The 12773-nt window shown below is 44.0% G+C and overlaps 1 protein-coding gene across 2 annotated transcripts in view; it reads left to right on the top strand.

Moving 5' to 3' along the window:
* Positions 1-771: 771 nt before the first annotated feature.
* STAT3 (signal transducer and activator of transcription 3) overlaps positions 772-12773 on the top strand; it is a 45294-nt gene continuing 33292 nt past the window's right edge. For both annotated transcript variants that reach the window (XM_075277257.1, XM_075277255.1), the window contains exon 1: positions 772-884. The gene's annotated coding sequence lies outside the window, so the exon portion shown is untranslated. The remainder of the gene's footprint in view (positions 885-12773) is intronic.

Here is a 12773-nt window from a genome sequence, read left to right as displayed (position 1 = left end):
CATTTTTCAGGTACCTGAACGCTCATACGTGTGCACGGATCCTAAACGGATCTACCTACATGTCAGTAAACTTACAATGCCTCATATCACCATGCTGGGGTAAAACTAAAAAAAAAGTTATCATGCCAGAATGTAAGGGAAAAAATTCTAAACTTCTTCAGGTCCTGATGGATAATAAAGGGTTAAAGCAATGCAGGGACTTTGTAAAACTTCTAGAGTTCCTTTATTACAGGCTATTCACGTGTCGTCATCCAAACAACATGTACTGTACACTGGAATCCACGGCTTAGCAATGAGCCGACGTCATCCTCGTTTACATACATGACGTGACCCAACTCTGACGTCAAGCTGCCAGGAATCCTTCTAATTTCCAGCAGGCTGTTCCGTCCTCTAGTTCCCCGCCCCGAGTTCTCTCATAGTGCACGGCACGGGACGGGGGAGGAGAACCAAGTGTCTGTAACAGCCCGACCACAAGGACGTCCCAAAGACCAACAAGTGGGCGGAGACAGGCTCGGGCTTATGAATAATGAATAAAATAAGGCGGGGCTTCTTAGCGTCGTAGGTTTCTTGTGGACTAGAGGGGCGGTGCCTGAGGAGAACATGCATAATTAATAAGCAGGCGGATGGTCAGAGGAGTGATGTGATTGGTGGAAAGGTGATGAGTAATCTCCGCTGACTAAGTGACCCCGGGAGAATGCTGGCTGCTGATTGGTGGAGAGCTGACCCAGGCCGAATATTGGGCGGGAAAGGCTAGCAGATGTGGCAGTGATTGGCGTGTGTGGGCGGGTCTGAGTGAGGTGGGTCAAACAGTTTCCGGCATCGGTGCCATAGACTATCGGAGCTGCGTCAGAAGAAGAGCTGGAAGTTGTGAGAGGCGGAGATAGGTGAGAGCCGCTGCCTGCCTGCTTACCGTATGGAGAGCCGGGACTAGTATGGGGGCTCCTGCCGGGGACTCACGTGGGGCGGGGGGCTGGGATAAGTGTGTGGTGTTTACCAGTGCAGTGTCCTGACATGTCCAGTCCAGCTATATACCTTGTGTGTGTGTATACAGTATGTACCTGTAACTAGCTGCAGCCACTATATGTTTAGTGTCAGTAGAAAGAACAGAATTCTAATCCTTCTATAAGTTCTGTCAGTCTGAGTTTACGACATGGTGACAGAAGCCTCATTCTTACCATCAGTGTTATCTGACGGACATCTTTATAAGCTATTGGGGTCGGTCAGTGTGAACAGAGTCTTAGATAACCTGCTCATCAGTACCATGGCGTAAGGCTCTGTTCACATTTGCACTTGTCAGGTTCTGTAATGAACCACCAATAGAGATGTGACCACAGCCTTAGGTTGGGGCCCAACATTGGTGGAATGGCAGGCAGCCCCTGGGTGTGAAGTGGTTGGGATATTAGCCTGGCACGATATGGTGCCCACCCCATGTCACTTATTGCTACAGATTCTGGTGGCGGAAGGTTTCAGCCTGTAGGGTCACGGCCCCACGTTGCGTGGCTAATCCCATCCATACACTGTGTGGTTTTGTTCATTGTACCTACGGAAATGCTGCCGTTTTCTGTATCCGTATAATGGAAGCTGAAAGTCTGCAAAGGAAAACTCTGCGGCCTTTCTGTGACAAGCGCTGCGGGAAAAGTCACAATGTATTTCCACCATGATTTTTCCCGCAACGCTTTTTGGCTGCGGTTCGCTACGTGGGCCTTAGACTAAAAGGGTTCTTACACTACCTAGGAGAATGGTGGACTGTCATTCCCTGTCATGAATTAATTGGTGGTTGGGCAGTGTTCACTCCGCTGCGGTTATTTCAGCAGGAGCATTGGAGATAGCTGAGGTACAGACTTGGATATCTCCGACACTCCCGTTATGCTGCATGACCAATACTCCATTCAGGAAAGGGGGTGACTGTCCCCATTCTCCAGATTAGTGGGATCTGAGACGTTGTTGGATCTCACAACTTCCTTATTCACTCACAGTATCTGCTGGAGTTAAACCGCAGCAAAAAAGGAGTGTTTGCTTCTAGCACATCCATTGTAGGATGTTCTGCTGCGAATACCTCACTGAAGGCCACCATGTGTGACCGTAGCCAGTCAACGTTCTGGTTTCCCTCAGTCATAGGGTTGGATCTGTTCCTTCTGACAGCCCCTACTGCCTCACAGTATGGTCCATTGGGTTTCTATCATTGTGTGTAATCACTTTGTCGGTAAAAGTAGCTCTGCATAGTGGCCTTGTGTCGCTTATGACACAGTATTCACCCGAGACTCCTACACAAAAGTGAGCGTAGTCTGAAGGAGTTGTTCTTGAGTACGTCGGGAGTTCTGTCGCAGATTGTCGAAGGACTAGAAAAATCTTACATGCCGGATCTCTTGGTCTGGTGAGATGGCACATTGTAAAGGTTTCCCAACAAACACTCTATATAGTCAATGGGGCCTGTTTGAGTTAGTTGTGTGACTGATCTTTTCCTATTGGGATTTCCATTTCTTTTTCTGTTTTCCTATAATGCTGTGATGTGAACACAGCCCGAGAATAATCAGCTGACACTCTCTTTAGTAAGACAATAAGGCCTCATGCCCTCAGTCGGTGTGCTAGCCATGTTTATTTGTTTCTATGGCCCAATTCACACATGTGTGTATTTTCGCGGCCTGGTGTTGAGCGCATGAACTGTACTCAATAGCCCCAAAAGCTTTCAATCACGGCCTGGCGACATGTATACAGTCTTGTCACCTTAGTGTGGGATCATTACATTATAGATGTATTTTCCGGGCTGCAGTGAAATATATTGGTATGGTTATTCCTAACATAAGGCACCTCCATTTTCTTTCATATTACTCCAGACTGTACATGGAAAGGCTTGTAGAAGTGGGGTTGTTCTTTATAGGGGGTTTTCCCACCAGTGCTTATTCCATATCCACAGCCTAGAGTATAAGTATCTGATTGCTGGGGGCAGTTCCAGTTTCTCTATATAGAAGTGTATGGAGCCATGCATCTACATTACCATTTCACTCTCATCTGGGTTTTGGTGTCCCTGTCCTAGTGACCAGTAGCCTTTGAATATGGGATATGGCATTAGTATTCACAAGTCCTGAGCACAGGATGACTGGGCTGTTTTTGTATAATTTGAAGTTTGTAATGCTCGTTGGTCACTCGCATGTGTCCACTTTCACTTTAGCTGTACCTCTCCTTTTGGAATTATTAGGGTTCCCAGTAGTCACACCTCCTGTGGACATATCCAGGTAAAATGGCATAAAGGGTGGCGCTCTTTTCCCTGGCTGGTGAATGTTTCCACTATAGATGCCTCACTTTGACTCTGGGATTGTCCATATATCTAGAACATTGATCTGCACATCGGTCCTGCACTCTTATGTGATCTGATGCCACTACAGTTTGTGACATGACAGCCTGTTGTGTCCAGGGCAGTAGATTTGTGATTTACACCCACGCTTGGCAGGGCATCAGTCTCTATCCTCTCGCTATTTGTTGCATTGTCCACACACATTGGTGGCTGTATATTTTCCAGTCCTCTTTCTTCTCTCAATCATGTGCCCCCTCCTCTTGTTGGATACGATCTCCATAGTCCAGTATTATGGATGATTGTGTAATCGCCGCCTCTCAGCATATTCGGATCTGTCCTTGGGTCTTTGCCAATTTAATTATCTTGGACCTGATGCCATAATTTTCTGTACAATCTCATCTGCGTCAGTCGCTTCTTATCCCTGGTTTATGTGATTGTAAATCTAGGCTGGAAATCTAGGATGAAGGACATGTATTCTGCATGCATGATGTAATATGCCATAATGGTTTAGTAGCAGAGTAATGTATTGTCGCTGGCACATGTGGGAAAATGCCATCATTTATTGATCTGCGCTAATGGTCTAGACGGATTGGGAATTGGAGGTCCTGATGATTCTGGTTTATTTGTCGAGCACATCTGCTTCTTGTATTATTAGGTGATGTCTTGTGTGTGTCTGCACGTCTCACCAGTGTATGTTGTGGGTTGTCATCTCTTCTCCATCCGGTTTTTAGATCAGTTGCTGACAGCCTACAGACAGGAGATATTTGTGTCCAGGAGGTTACTGACCCCTGTGGGGGGAAATGTCTGGAGCACAGGAGACACACGCACTGGTTTGCACCCGGTTACATCTTATTAGAGAACGGCAGTGGTGCCATAGACCCACAATAAGAGAAGCCATGGGTGTATGCCGAGTACCAGGCTGCAGCAGAGATACTATGGGTGTGTCCAGGCGGGATGGATTCCTATGGGAATTGACCTGTGGTAGATCAGACTGTCATTTTATATTGTAGATGAATTTCACCCCTTGCAATGTATAGGATGAAATCTCAAAGACCTAGGGACAGTGAATGTAGAATGTCCCTATGTTGAACAGTGCTGACAATGTCTTTGTAAAGCGCTGCAGAATATGATGTTGTTATATAAGTAAGCTAAATAAAGTTGTCTTTGGTCTGCCAAAAATCCAATGGGGTGTAACAGACCACTGTACAGCTGTTTAGCTGGGTGTAGTAGAAGTTATGTGAAGGGTACAGAGTGATGCGTGTTTTTTTTTTTTTTTTTTTTTTCTTCTTCATTGAGTCTATTATGTGTACTTGGAGCTTATAAGCTTTCCTACAGAGGAGACTTCTCCCCATCCACAAGATAGATGAACAATGTTAGGTGGCTGGGAGTCTGACCCCCTGCTTCCCCATTGATTGAGAGAACTGGGGACCATTGCCTCCCCCTTGTGAATGGATTGCCGAAGAGGTGTTATGGGGCGCTTTCGTCCCTGGTGGTTGGAGCTCATTGATCTGACATGTATTCTTTATCCTGGGCTAGGGGAGACGTTTCCTTAATGGAACAATAACCCTAGAGATCCTCTCAAAACTCCAGAAACTTCTGTTTTTGTAAATACTTGTATTTCCGTTTCCAGAGGTTATCCAGTCTCTAATATTTAAGGCCTACCTGTAGTATAGCTCATCGCTATTAGATACTGCAGCGCTGCTCCATTGAAGTCTATGAAGGCATATAAACATCACAGCCATGCGGTCTCTGCCATTTTTGCAGGAGGATTTTGAGTCTGTTTCCGTGTCAAAATCTGCCTGCAAAAAACTGTGTGTGAACTTTCAGGAGTATAGGGGGTCTGGTGATCCTGACTTGCTGCCTGATTTAACTATCTATTTAGACCTCTTGTCATAAAAATTTGAGAGGCCATTTTTGGAGCTGGCTGTCAATGGAGAGGAAGCACAATGACTCTCCGCTGAAATGAATGAGCTCCTTACACAGATGAATGAGGGCACAGTTCTGTGGCCAGTTACTTACACTGATGATCAACCTAAGTATATTTTTGAAGTATGAGCAAAGACTTCTGCAAACATTGTGAGAATGTCCACTCTATGCAAGTTAGGGTGAAATCCATGGCACTGGCGCTCTATAGTACAAGGCCGACAACTGAGTCACAGGGCAGAAGTTTGTGCATCCGGCAGGAGCTCTACTCTTATAGTATTCCTCTGTCTGCTAGGAAGCTTGAAGAACATATAGTAAGGACTTATTAGTGTAACTAAACTTTTAAGCAACGTTTGATTTTTCCTGACAGTATGTGCGTCTTTATTAAAGGGGTTTGCCACTTTCAGACCAATATGGTATTGACAAACAAATGTACAATAAAAAGATATACAATTTTCCAATATACTTTCTGTATCAATTCCTCACGGTTTTCTAGATTACGGCTTGTTGTCATTCATTCTGTTACTTCTAGAGGATAAAACTCTGTCCATGGTCATGTGATGTACGGTCCATGGTCATGTGATGTACGGTCCATGGTCATGTGATGTACGGTCCATGGTCATGTGATGTACGGTCCATGGTCATGTGATGAGCACACAGGTGCACAGCTCGTTACCAGGCAGATGTCTGATTATTGTGCTGTGACTATAAAGAGCGACACCTGTGTGCTCATCACATGACCATGGACCGTACATCACATGACCATGGACCGTACATCACATGACCATGGTCAGAGTTTTATCCTCTAGAAGTAACAGAATGGATGACAGCAAGCAGAGATCTAGAAAACCATGAGGAATTGATACAGAAAGTATATTGGAAAATTGTATATCTTTTTATTGTACATTTGTTTGTCAATATTGGTCTGAAAGTGGCCAACCCCTTTAACACAAATTGGGGATGGGAAAAGCTGTCTTTTCAAAAACTCCTATGTTGACCTGTGGTAAATGATGGGATCTTTATGAAATATGTCTATACCTGTGATGGATCATGAAACGTCGTACTGAATGTGATGTTCCGTCTAATCCCTTCCAGGGTGAACAAGTGTCATTTTACTATAAAACCCTATAATGGAAGCTTATGGCCCTGCACTTGTGCCGCTCTCATAGTGAAGGGGCACTCGGTCTTGTGCTTTGGTCAGTATTATCCCACCACTATACCGTTTATTGATACTGCCGATTTATCAGTTTACCATGAAACCAGACTGGGAATTTTCAAGCGTGATAGTTTCTGGAGAAGAAACGAAATTTTAGTCTTCAAATAGAGAATGAGAGTATAGTTCTTTATGATGTAAGAGACCTGTTTATGCGTACAGACCTGTACCACATGTATCCTAGTATTAGTCAGCACGGGTCTATTTGTTTACAGAGCGAAGCAATCTAAGCTGCCTGCTCTTTAGTTCGGGGAGTCTGTTTTATGTGATGACATCACTGGGGATTCACCACATTGCCAGCATCTGACAACTATCTTGTGGTTGTCAGACTTTGATGGCACTTTAAAGGGGTTGTCCCATCTCAAGTATCCTATCTATACTGCTAGCTTATGTGGATTTAAGACTTTTCCTAAATACATTGCTTTATCAAAACTGCTTTGTTTGGCTGTTATCTTATTTTATTCACTTTATTGTTTACACTGCTTTTTGGGATGAGCTTATCTCTCAGCCCAGGTCAAGTGATGTAGCTCCCTGCTCTCAGGAGGGAGAGGGGGCTGGGTGCTCCAGACTTGGGAGCAATCTTGTATTTCTGAGCGGTTTATCTCCCAGTGATCAGTCTGCTAATTGAATTTTGCTGATAAGGGCTGAGACAGGGAGTCTGCTATCTCTGTATGTAAAGACAGACCTAAAACGGAGTTTATTGCAAGCTGACTCTTGGTCCTGTAGCATGTTAATTTGGGATTCTCATCACCTATCAAATCCAGCTCTGCTACTTCAGCTTCATATTGTGCATCTTCCAGTGGTACTGTGCTAATTTATTTACAACCAATCCCTCATTACTGACTGAAAACAGGTACTGCTATGAAGAGAGATAGCAGAGCTTTGTCTGGGAGACAGCAAGTGAAACTCCGCCCACCAATGTACCGAGAAAACCAGGAAGTGAACAGGGCACACAGCCTGCAAGTTTGTGGACAAGCCAGTCGGGAATACCCCTTAAGGGTTGTATGTGTGTTTGCATGCTTTTAGTGCTGATCCTGATAACTAGTGGGATTTGGATTGGCCTATACAGTCATTTGGGGGTTGTCTTATCATTTTTTAATTTTTATTTTTTCTCCCCAGACTGGTTTCATTGTGGTGTTTATTTATGATGTCCGCACATATCCTTGTTAAATGATGTGTAGATGCGCCTTTTTTTTGGCCATCTTCCATTTGCCCCTTCGTTTGAAAAAAGTGCAAATGCCTCTTTCTAACGGGATCTTTTACATTGCCCATGGACTGTTGTGTAATTGCGCATTTTGTGCACCGTTTTAAAAAGTCATAAATACAGTGTGAAAAGGATCTCTATTTAAGCCACTCCCCCTTTATTTGCAAAAAAAAAAAAGCAAAAGTGGTGAGAGCAGCATTAGTGTGGAAAAAAGGAGCAAATTCCTCATAAATGTAGCGGATTGCAAGGAAAAAACTAAAAAAAAAAAAAAAAGTGCAAGTAGCTGAAAGGTAGTCAGAGATAAAAAGCTAATTCCTACTTTAGGCTGAGGCCCCACGTTGCGGAAACACAGCTTTTTTTTGTTGTTGTTGTTGCGGTTTCATTGAGCCAAAGCCAGGAGTAGATTGATCCGAAGGAAGCTTCATATATACACACACATAGAGATATATATATATATATATATATATATATATATATATATATATCTCTCTATGTGTGTGTATATATGAAGCTTCCTTTGGATCAATCTACTCCTGGCTTTGGCTCAATGAAACCGCAACAAAATCTGCAAGAAAAAAAGCTGTGTTTCCGCAATGTGGGGCTCCATCCTTAACCTAAACACCCCTCCCTCCACAGTTCCTAAATTACATAATTTACATAATTACCGTATTTTTCGGACTATAAGACGCACTTTTTTTCCCCAAAATTTGGGGGGAAAAGAAGGGTGCGTCTTATAGTCCGAATGTGGCGCCTGGCATCCGCTGTACTAGAGAGACGGATGCCGGCAAGTGATAGATGCCGGGGCCTGAGACATCGCTGCGCTCCTCTGCCCTGCATGAAGCCAGCAGCGGGAGGAGTGATGCTATTCCGCTTCTCCGTCCCCCCGCCGCTGGCTTCATGCAGGACAGTGGAGCGCAGCGATGTCTCAGGCCCGGCACCTGTGCCAGCGTCTATCCCTCCCCGGCATCCGCCTCTCTAGTACAGCGGATGCCGGGTCAGTATCGGTGGCCCCTTCTCCCCCGGGGCCGGTCCCCACCGGCCCCGTACCTGTGAAGTTGCAGGCCGGCTCCTGCGCGGCGATATCGCAGGAGCCGACCTGTTCGGGTGAGAGCCGGGAGCCTAATGAGGCTCCCAGGCCTGTCACTGCTATATTAGTATTGCGGCTGGTCTCTATGACCAGCCGTAATACTAATAGACAGAATGTCCCATAGACGGCAATACAGTTGTATTGCCGTCTATGGGACTTGCAATCAAGTGACCGCAGGTTCAAGCCCCCGGGGGGGAATAAAATAGTAAAAAAAAAAAAAAAAAAAAAAAAAAAAGCTTTAAAAATATAAATAAAAGTTCTAAATCACCTCCTGTCCCTAGAAAGAAAAAAATAAATAAAATTATCTATCTATCTATGTATCTATCTATCATAAACCACCGGGTTTTTTTTTTTTTCAATACAAGGTGATCTAAGCAATAGATATTCCCCAAAATGGTATAACTAAAAAGTACAGCTGGCCCCGCAAAAAAACCACTATGCATCCCCGTACAGCTGCAGGGTCACCTGTCAATGTGGCCTTGCAGCTGTTGCAAAACTACAACTCCCATATATTAAATATTTTACCATTTTTTGCTTCAAAATTTTTTTCCCCTATTTTCCTCCTCTAAAACCTAGGTGCGTCTTATAGTCCGAAAAATACGGTACATTTATCATATCAATTTACAAAATTACATAATTTATCAAAATTGCATATTCACTCCACGCTTTGTGGTTATCCAGTGACAATTTGTTTCCTAAAACGGAACATCATTACTACTCCCCAACCCCCCACTCCATTATATTTACCTCTCTTCCGTCCAGGCTTCCTCCTAAGGGATGGCTCCTCTTCCTTATTGAGCAGAAGGGAGGAGTGTAAGATCTTCTTCTATATTGTCCATTCCTTTTGTAGCCATTCTTGACTTGGGCTCAAAAAACCGCAGCAAAATCTGCAACTAAAAGAAAGCTGCGTTTCTGCAACGTGTGGCCTCAGCTTTATTGTACCCCATTGACTTATGTGCTTACAGAGTACAGAAGTAGTTGGTGTTACTCTAATAGAAATGATCTCTATATAATGGCTACCTGTGGAGCTAATGACTGGCTGCTGTGTACAAGCACAAGCTAATCTAAAGAGGCAGAGCTGCAGTTACAAGATGGAGCAGCAGCCTGAGCCAATGGCAAGATTGGAAGTGCGTCTTAGGCTAAGTTCACATCTGTGCTGGAGAAACCGCCACAGAAACTGACAAAGTCCTGTATGGAGGACTTAGAAAATCTGGGCATATGTGTGTCTTTTCAGGGGGTGCAGAGGTAGCAGTCACTTCTGGGTCTGGACCATGAGGGGCCCCAAAGACCCCTCTATCACATAAAGTGTACCACTATTCTAAATGGCACTAGGTAGTTAGAGGTCCTATCAGAGATTTTGCTTGGGGCCTGTGCAGATTCAAGTTACACCTCCTGTGTCCTGAATTGTGCACCTTAGAGGTGTTACAGAGCCGACATGTACTTTGTGTTCATAGACCTGAGGGCAAGCAGATCTTTTGCATGACAGATCTTGTGTTTTCCAGCAGATCTGATGTCTGGTTAGTTACTCCTTAAAGGGGCTCTATCAGCCAAATTTTGCTGTATGAGCCCCACATATGCGTGAATAGCCTTTAAAAAGGCTATTCGGACACCGGTATTCTTATTTTAAACCCCCATCCCGTTTTAAAATAAAAACAAATATATGTAAATCAACCTGATCGTGGGCGGTTGTGCACAATCTGACGCCATCTTGTGGCACGTCTACCTCTTCTTTCTTCTTGCAGTGACGCCCGCTGGTCCTGGCTCTTCCACGCCTTCAGCGTCCTCTTCTTCTGGCGTGATGGCTTCAAATCCCACGCCTGCGTAGTAGTGCTTCCCTCTGGAGCACTACTGCGCAGGCTTCAGCACTCAGGATGCTCAGTTCCCCTTACAACTTCACGAGTGTACTGCGCATGCGCAGGATTTGAAGCCATCACGTCGGAAGAAGAGAACGCTGAAGGCGTGGAAGAGCCAGGACCAGAGGGTGTTGCTGCAAGAAGAAGAGGTAGGCGTGCCAGAAGATGACGTCGGATCGTGAATCACTGTGCACGTTCAGGTATGATTTACATATGTTTTTATAGTCTTATTTTAAACCCCTATCCCCTTTTAAAATAAAATTAGCGGTTCCTGAATAACCTTTTTAAAGGCTATTCACACATATGTGGTGTTCATACAGCAAAATTTTGCTGCTAGAGCCCCTTTAAACGGGTCATGAACTTACTGGAAATAAATGTCTTTTTGTACTGGAGGACAACCAATGTCCATTTGCCGGAAACTCCACTGGTTTCCTTTTTCCTCTTGTAACTCACCACTTGTGAATGAGACTCATGATGTTGATGTCATTGTCAACTAGAAATAAAATGAAGTCTGTTCATGTTATGTGAAGATCCCTGTGTTGAGTATTTTATAGTATGTCTCCATGCTACTTTTTGTGACTTCCCTAAGGTAATCCTTATGTAAAACACTTGAGCTCTTGCTTATGACTTGAGATTTCGTTCCCCTTGCTGGTAGTCCCAGCAATCTTACTGCATTGCTGCCCGAAGTAATGGCTGATCCTCTTGTCGGCAGAAGCAGCACTAGGTATTAACAGGGCTTTATCTCAAAAGTTGGCCATCACCTTGCCCTCCCCCCACAACTACAGTAAATGTATTTTCTAAGAGCCAAAAATTGATGACCTATGCTTAGGAGTTAATGGATGGGGGTCTGACTCCCTTGACCTGGCACCTGCGCACGGTGGTGGACATGTTGTCTAACGTTTCATGGTTACTTTGTAATGATGGCACATTTTATCATTCAGATTGGCTGTTATGCCAGGAAGAGCAGCTCTGAAGTATAAACTGGTGATCTTCTCCTAGCAATGGAGCAGATATACTTTATGTATATAGCACAGGTAATATCTGGCATACATCAGGAGTACAATGACTCGGTGTCTGCTCTGTTACATAGCAGGCAGCCCTCTGGTATTTGTGGCCATTAGTAACCTGCTTTGGCATAGTGATGACGTCCTATAGACATGTACACTACAGCTGTGTAGGAGTTTCAGGGTTTTTTTGTTGCTTTGTAGAAACTAGTACACCACAAAGATCACCGTTCTGAAAGCTGCTACAACGTAGTGACATTCTGAGGGTGGATTCTGGCATTGTTTGTGTCTTTGGTACAAGTTCTTGTTTAGTCTTGCATTGTGCAGATGGTAAGGCCAAGATGCAAAAGAAGAGTTCTACCATGCTAGTAATATTCACATCATTACTTAAAGTCCTCTCGTGTCAGTACAGATAGTAAATGTCTTACTAACTAGACTTGAGCTCTAACTTAAACAGCGATTCCTCCACAACAACAATGACCAACCTTTTTAATGGGCTTTTTTCATACTACACTCAAAGAACACAAGACCCTGCTGATGTGAGACCTCTGGGGGACTTTGGTAGTGACACCAGGTTTAATGACATAAGCTATTAATACATATAACAAGTACTTGGGTATGAGCTTTGGGTGTGCTTTCATAGACCTCACAATGTGGCGTCTCCTTCCAGGAACTATGAATCTGCTTGTAAAATATTTCTCCTATGGCTTTGGGCCAGTCAAAACCAGAAAGATTGGGTTATAAGGTGGTACCTGCTGCGTGAGTGTTTTTTGTCCTGCACATCTGGTTTTTAGAACATATTGATTTCCTTGTTTCTTCATTTTGATATGTCCTATTCTCTCTCAATCTAACCCCCCCCCCCCTTCCTGATAATGAAACTGCAGCGGAGGACCCAAATATTCTTAAATTCACCTGTTTTCCTTGTTCTTCTTTATTGTATGAATAACATCCATGAGCAAATAAACATCTGGTGATGCAGAGACTTCTCCCCTCTTCTACTATTAGTAATATCTTCTCGAACTCACTTATTTAGTGTTATATATTTCTCTAAATGTTCTTCTATCAGATGTAATTTCTATGTCTTATTACTGAAGAGTACTTACAGATGTTGGAGTATTGATGCAGATGATCGTACATTATTCATGCATTGTGCTACAGACGGGAAGGCCATGTGAGAGATTTCACAAGCAATAACTC

The sequence above is a fragment of the Leptodactylus fuscus genome, chromosome 6 (assembly GCF_031893055.1).
Source record: "Leptodactylus fuscus isolate aLepFus1 chromosome 6, aLepFus1.hap2, whole genome shotgun sequence".
Lineage (NCBI taxonomy): Eukaryota > Metazoa > Chordata > Amphibia > Anura > Leptodactylidae > Leptodactylus > Leptodactylus fuscus.
The sequence above is the reverse complement of the archived record's forward strand: the minus strand, read 5'-3'. Positions and strand labels throughout refer to the sequence as shown.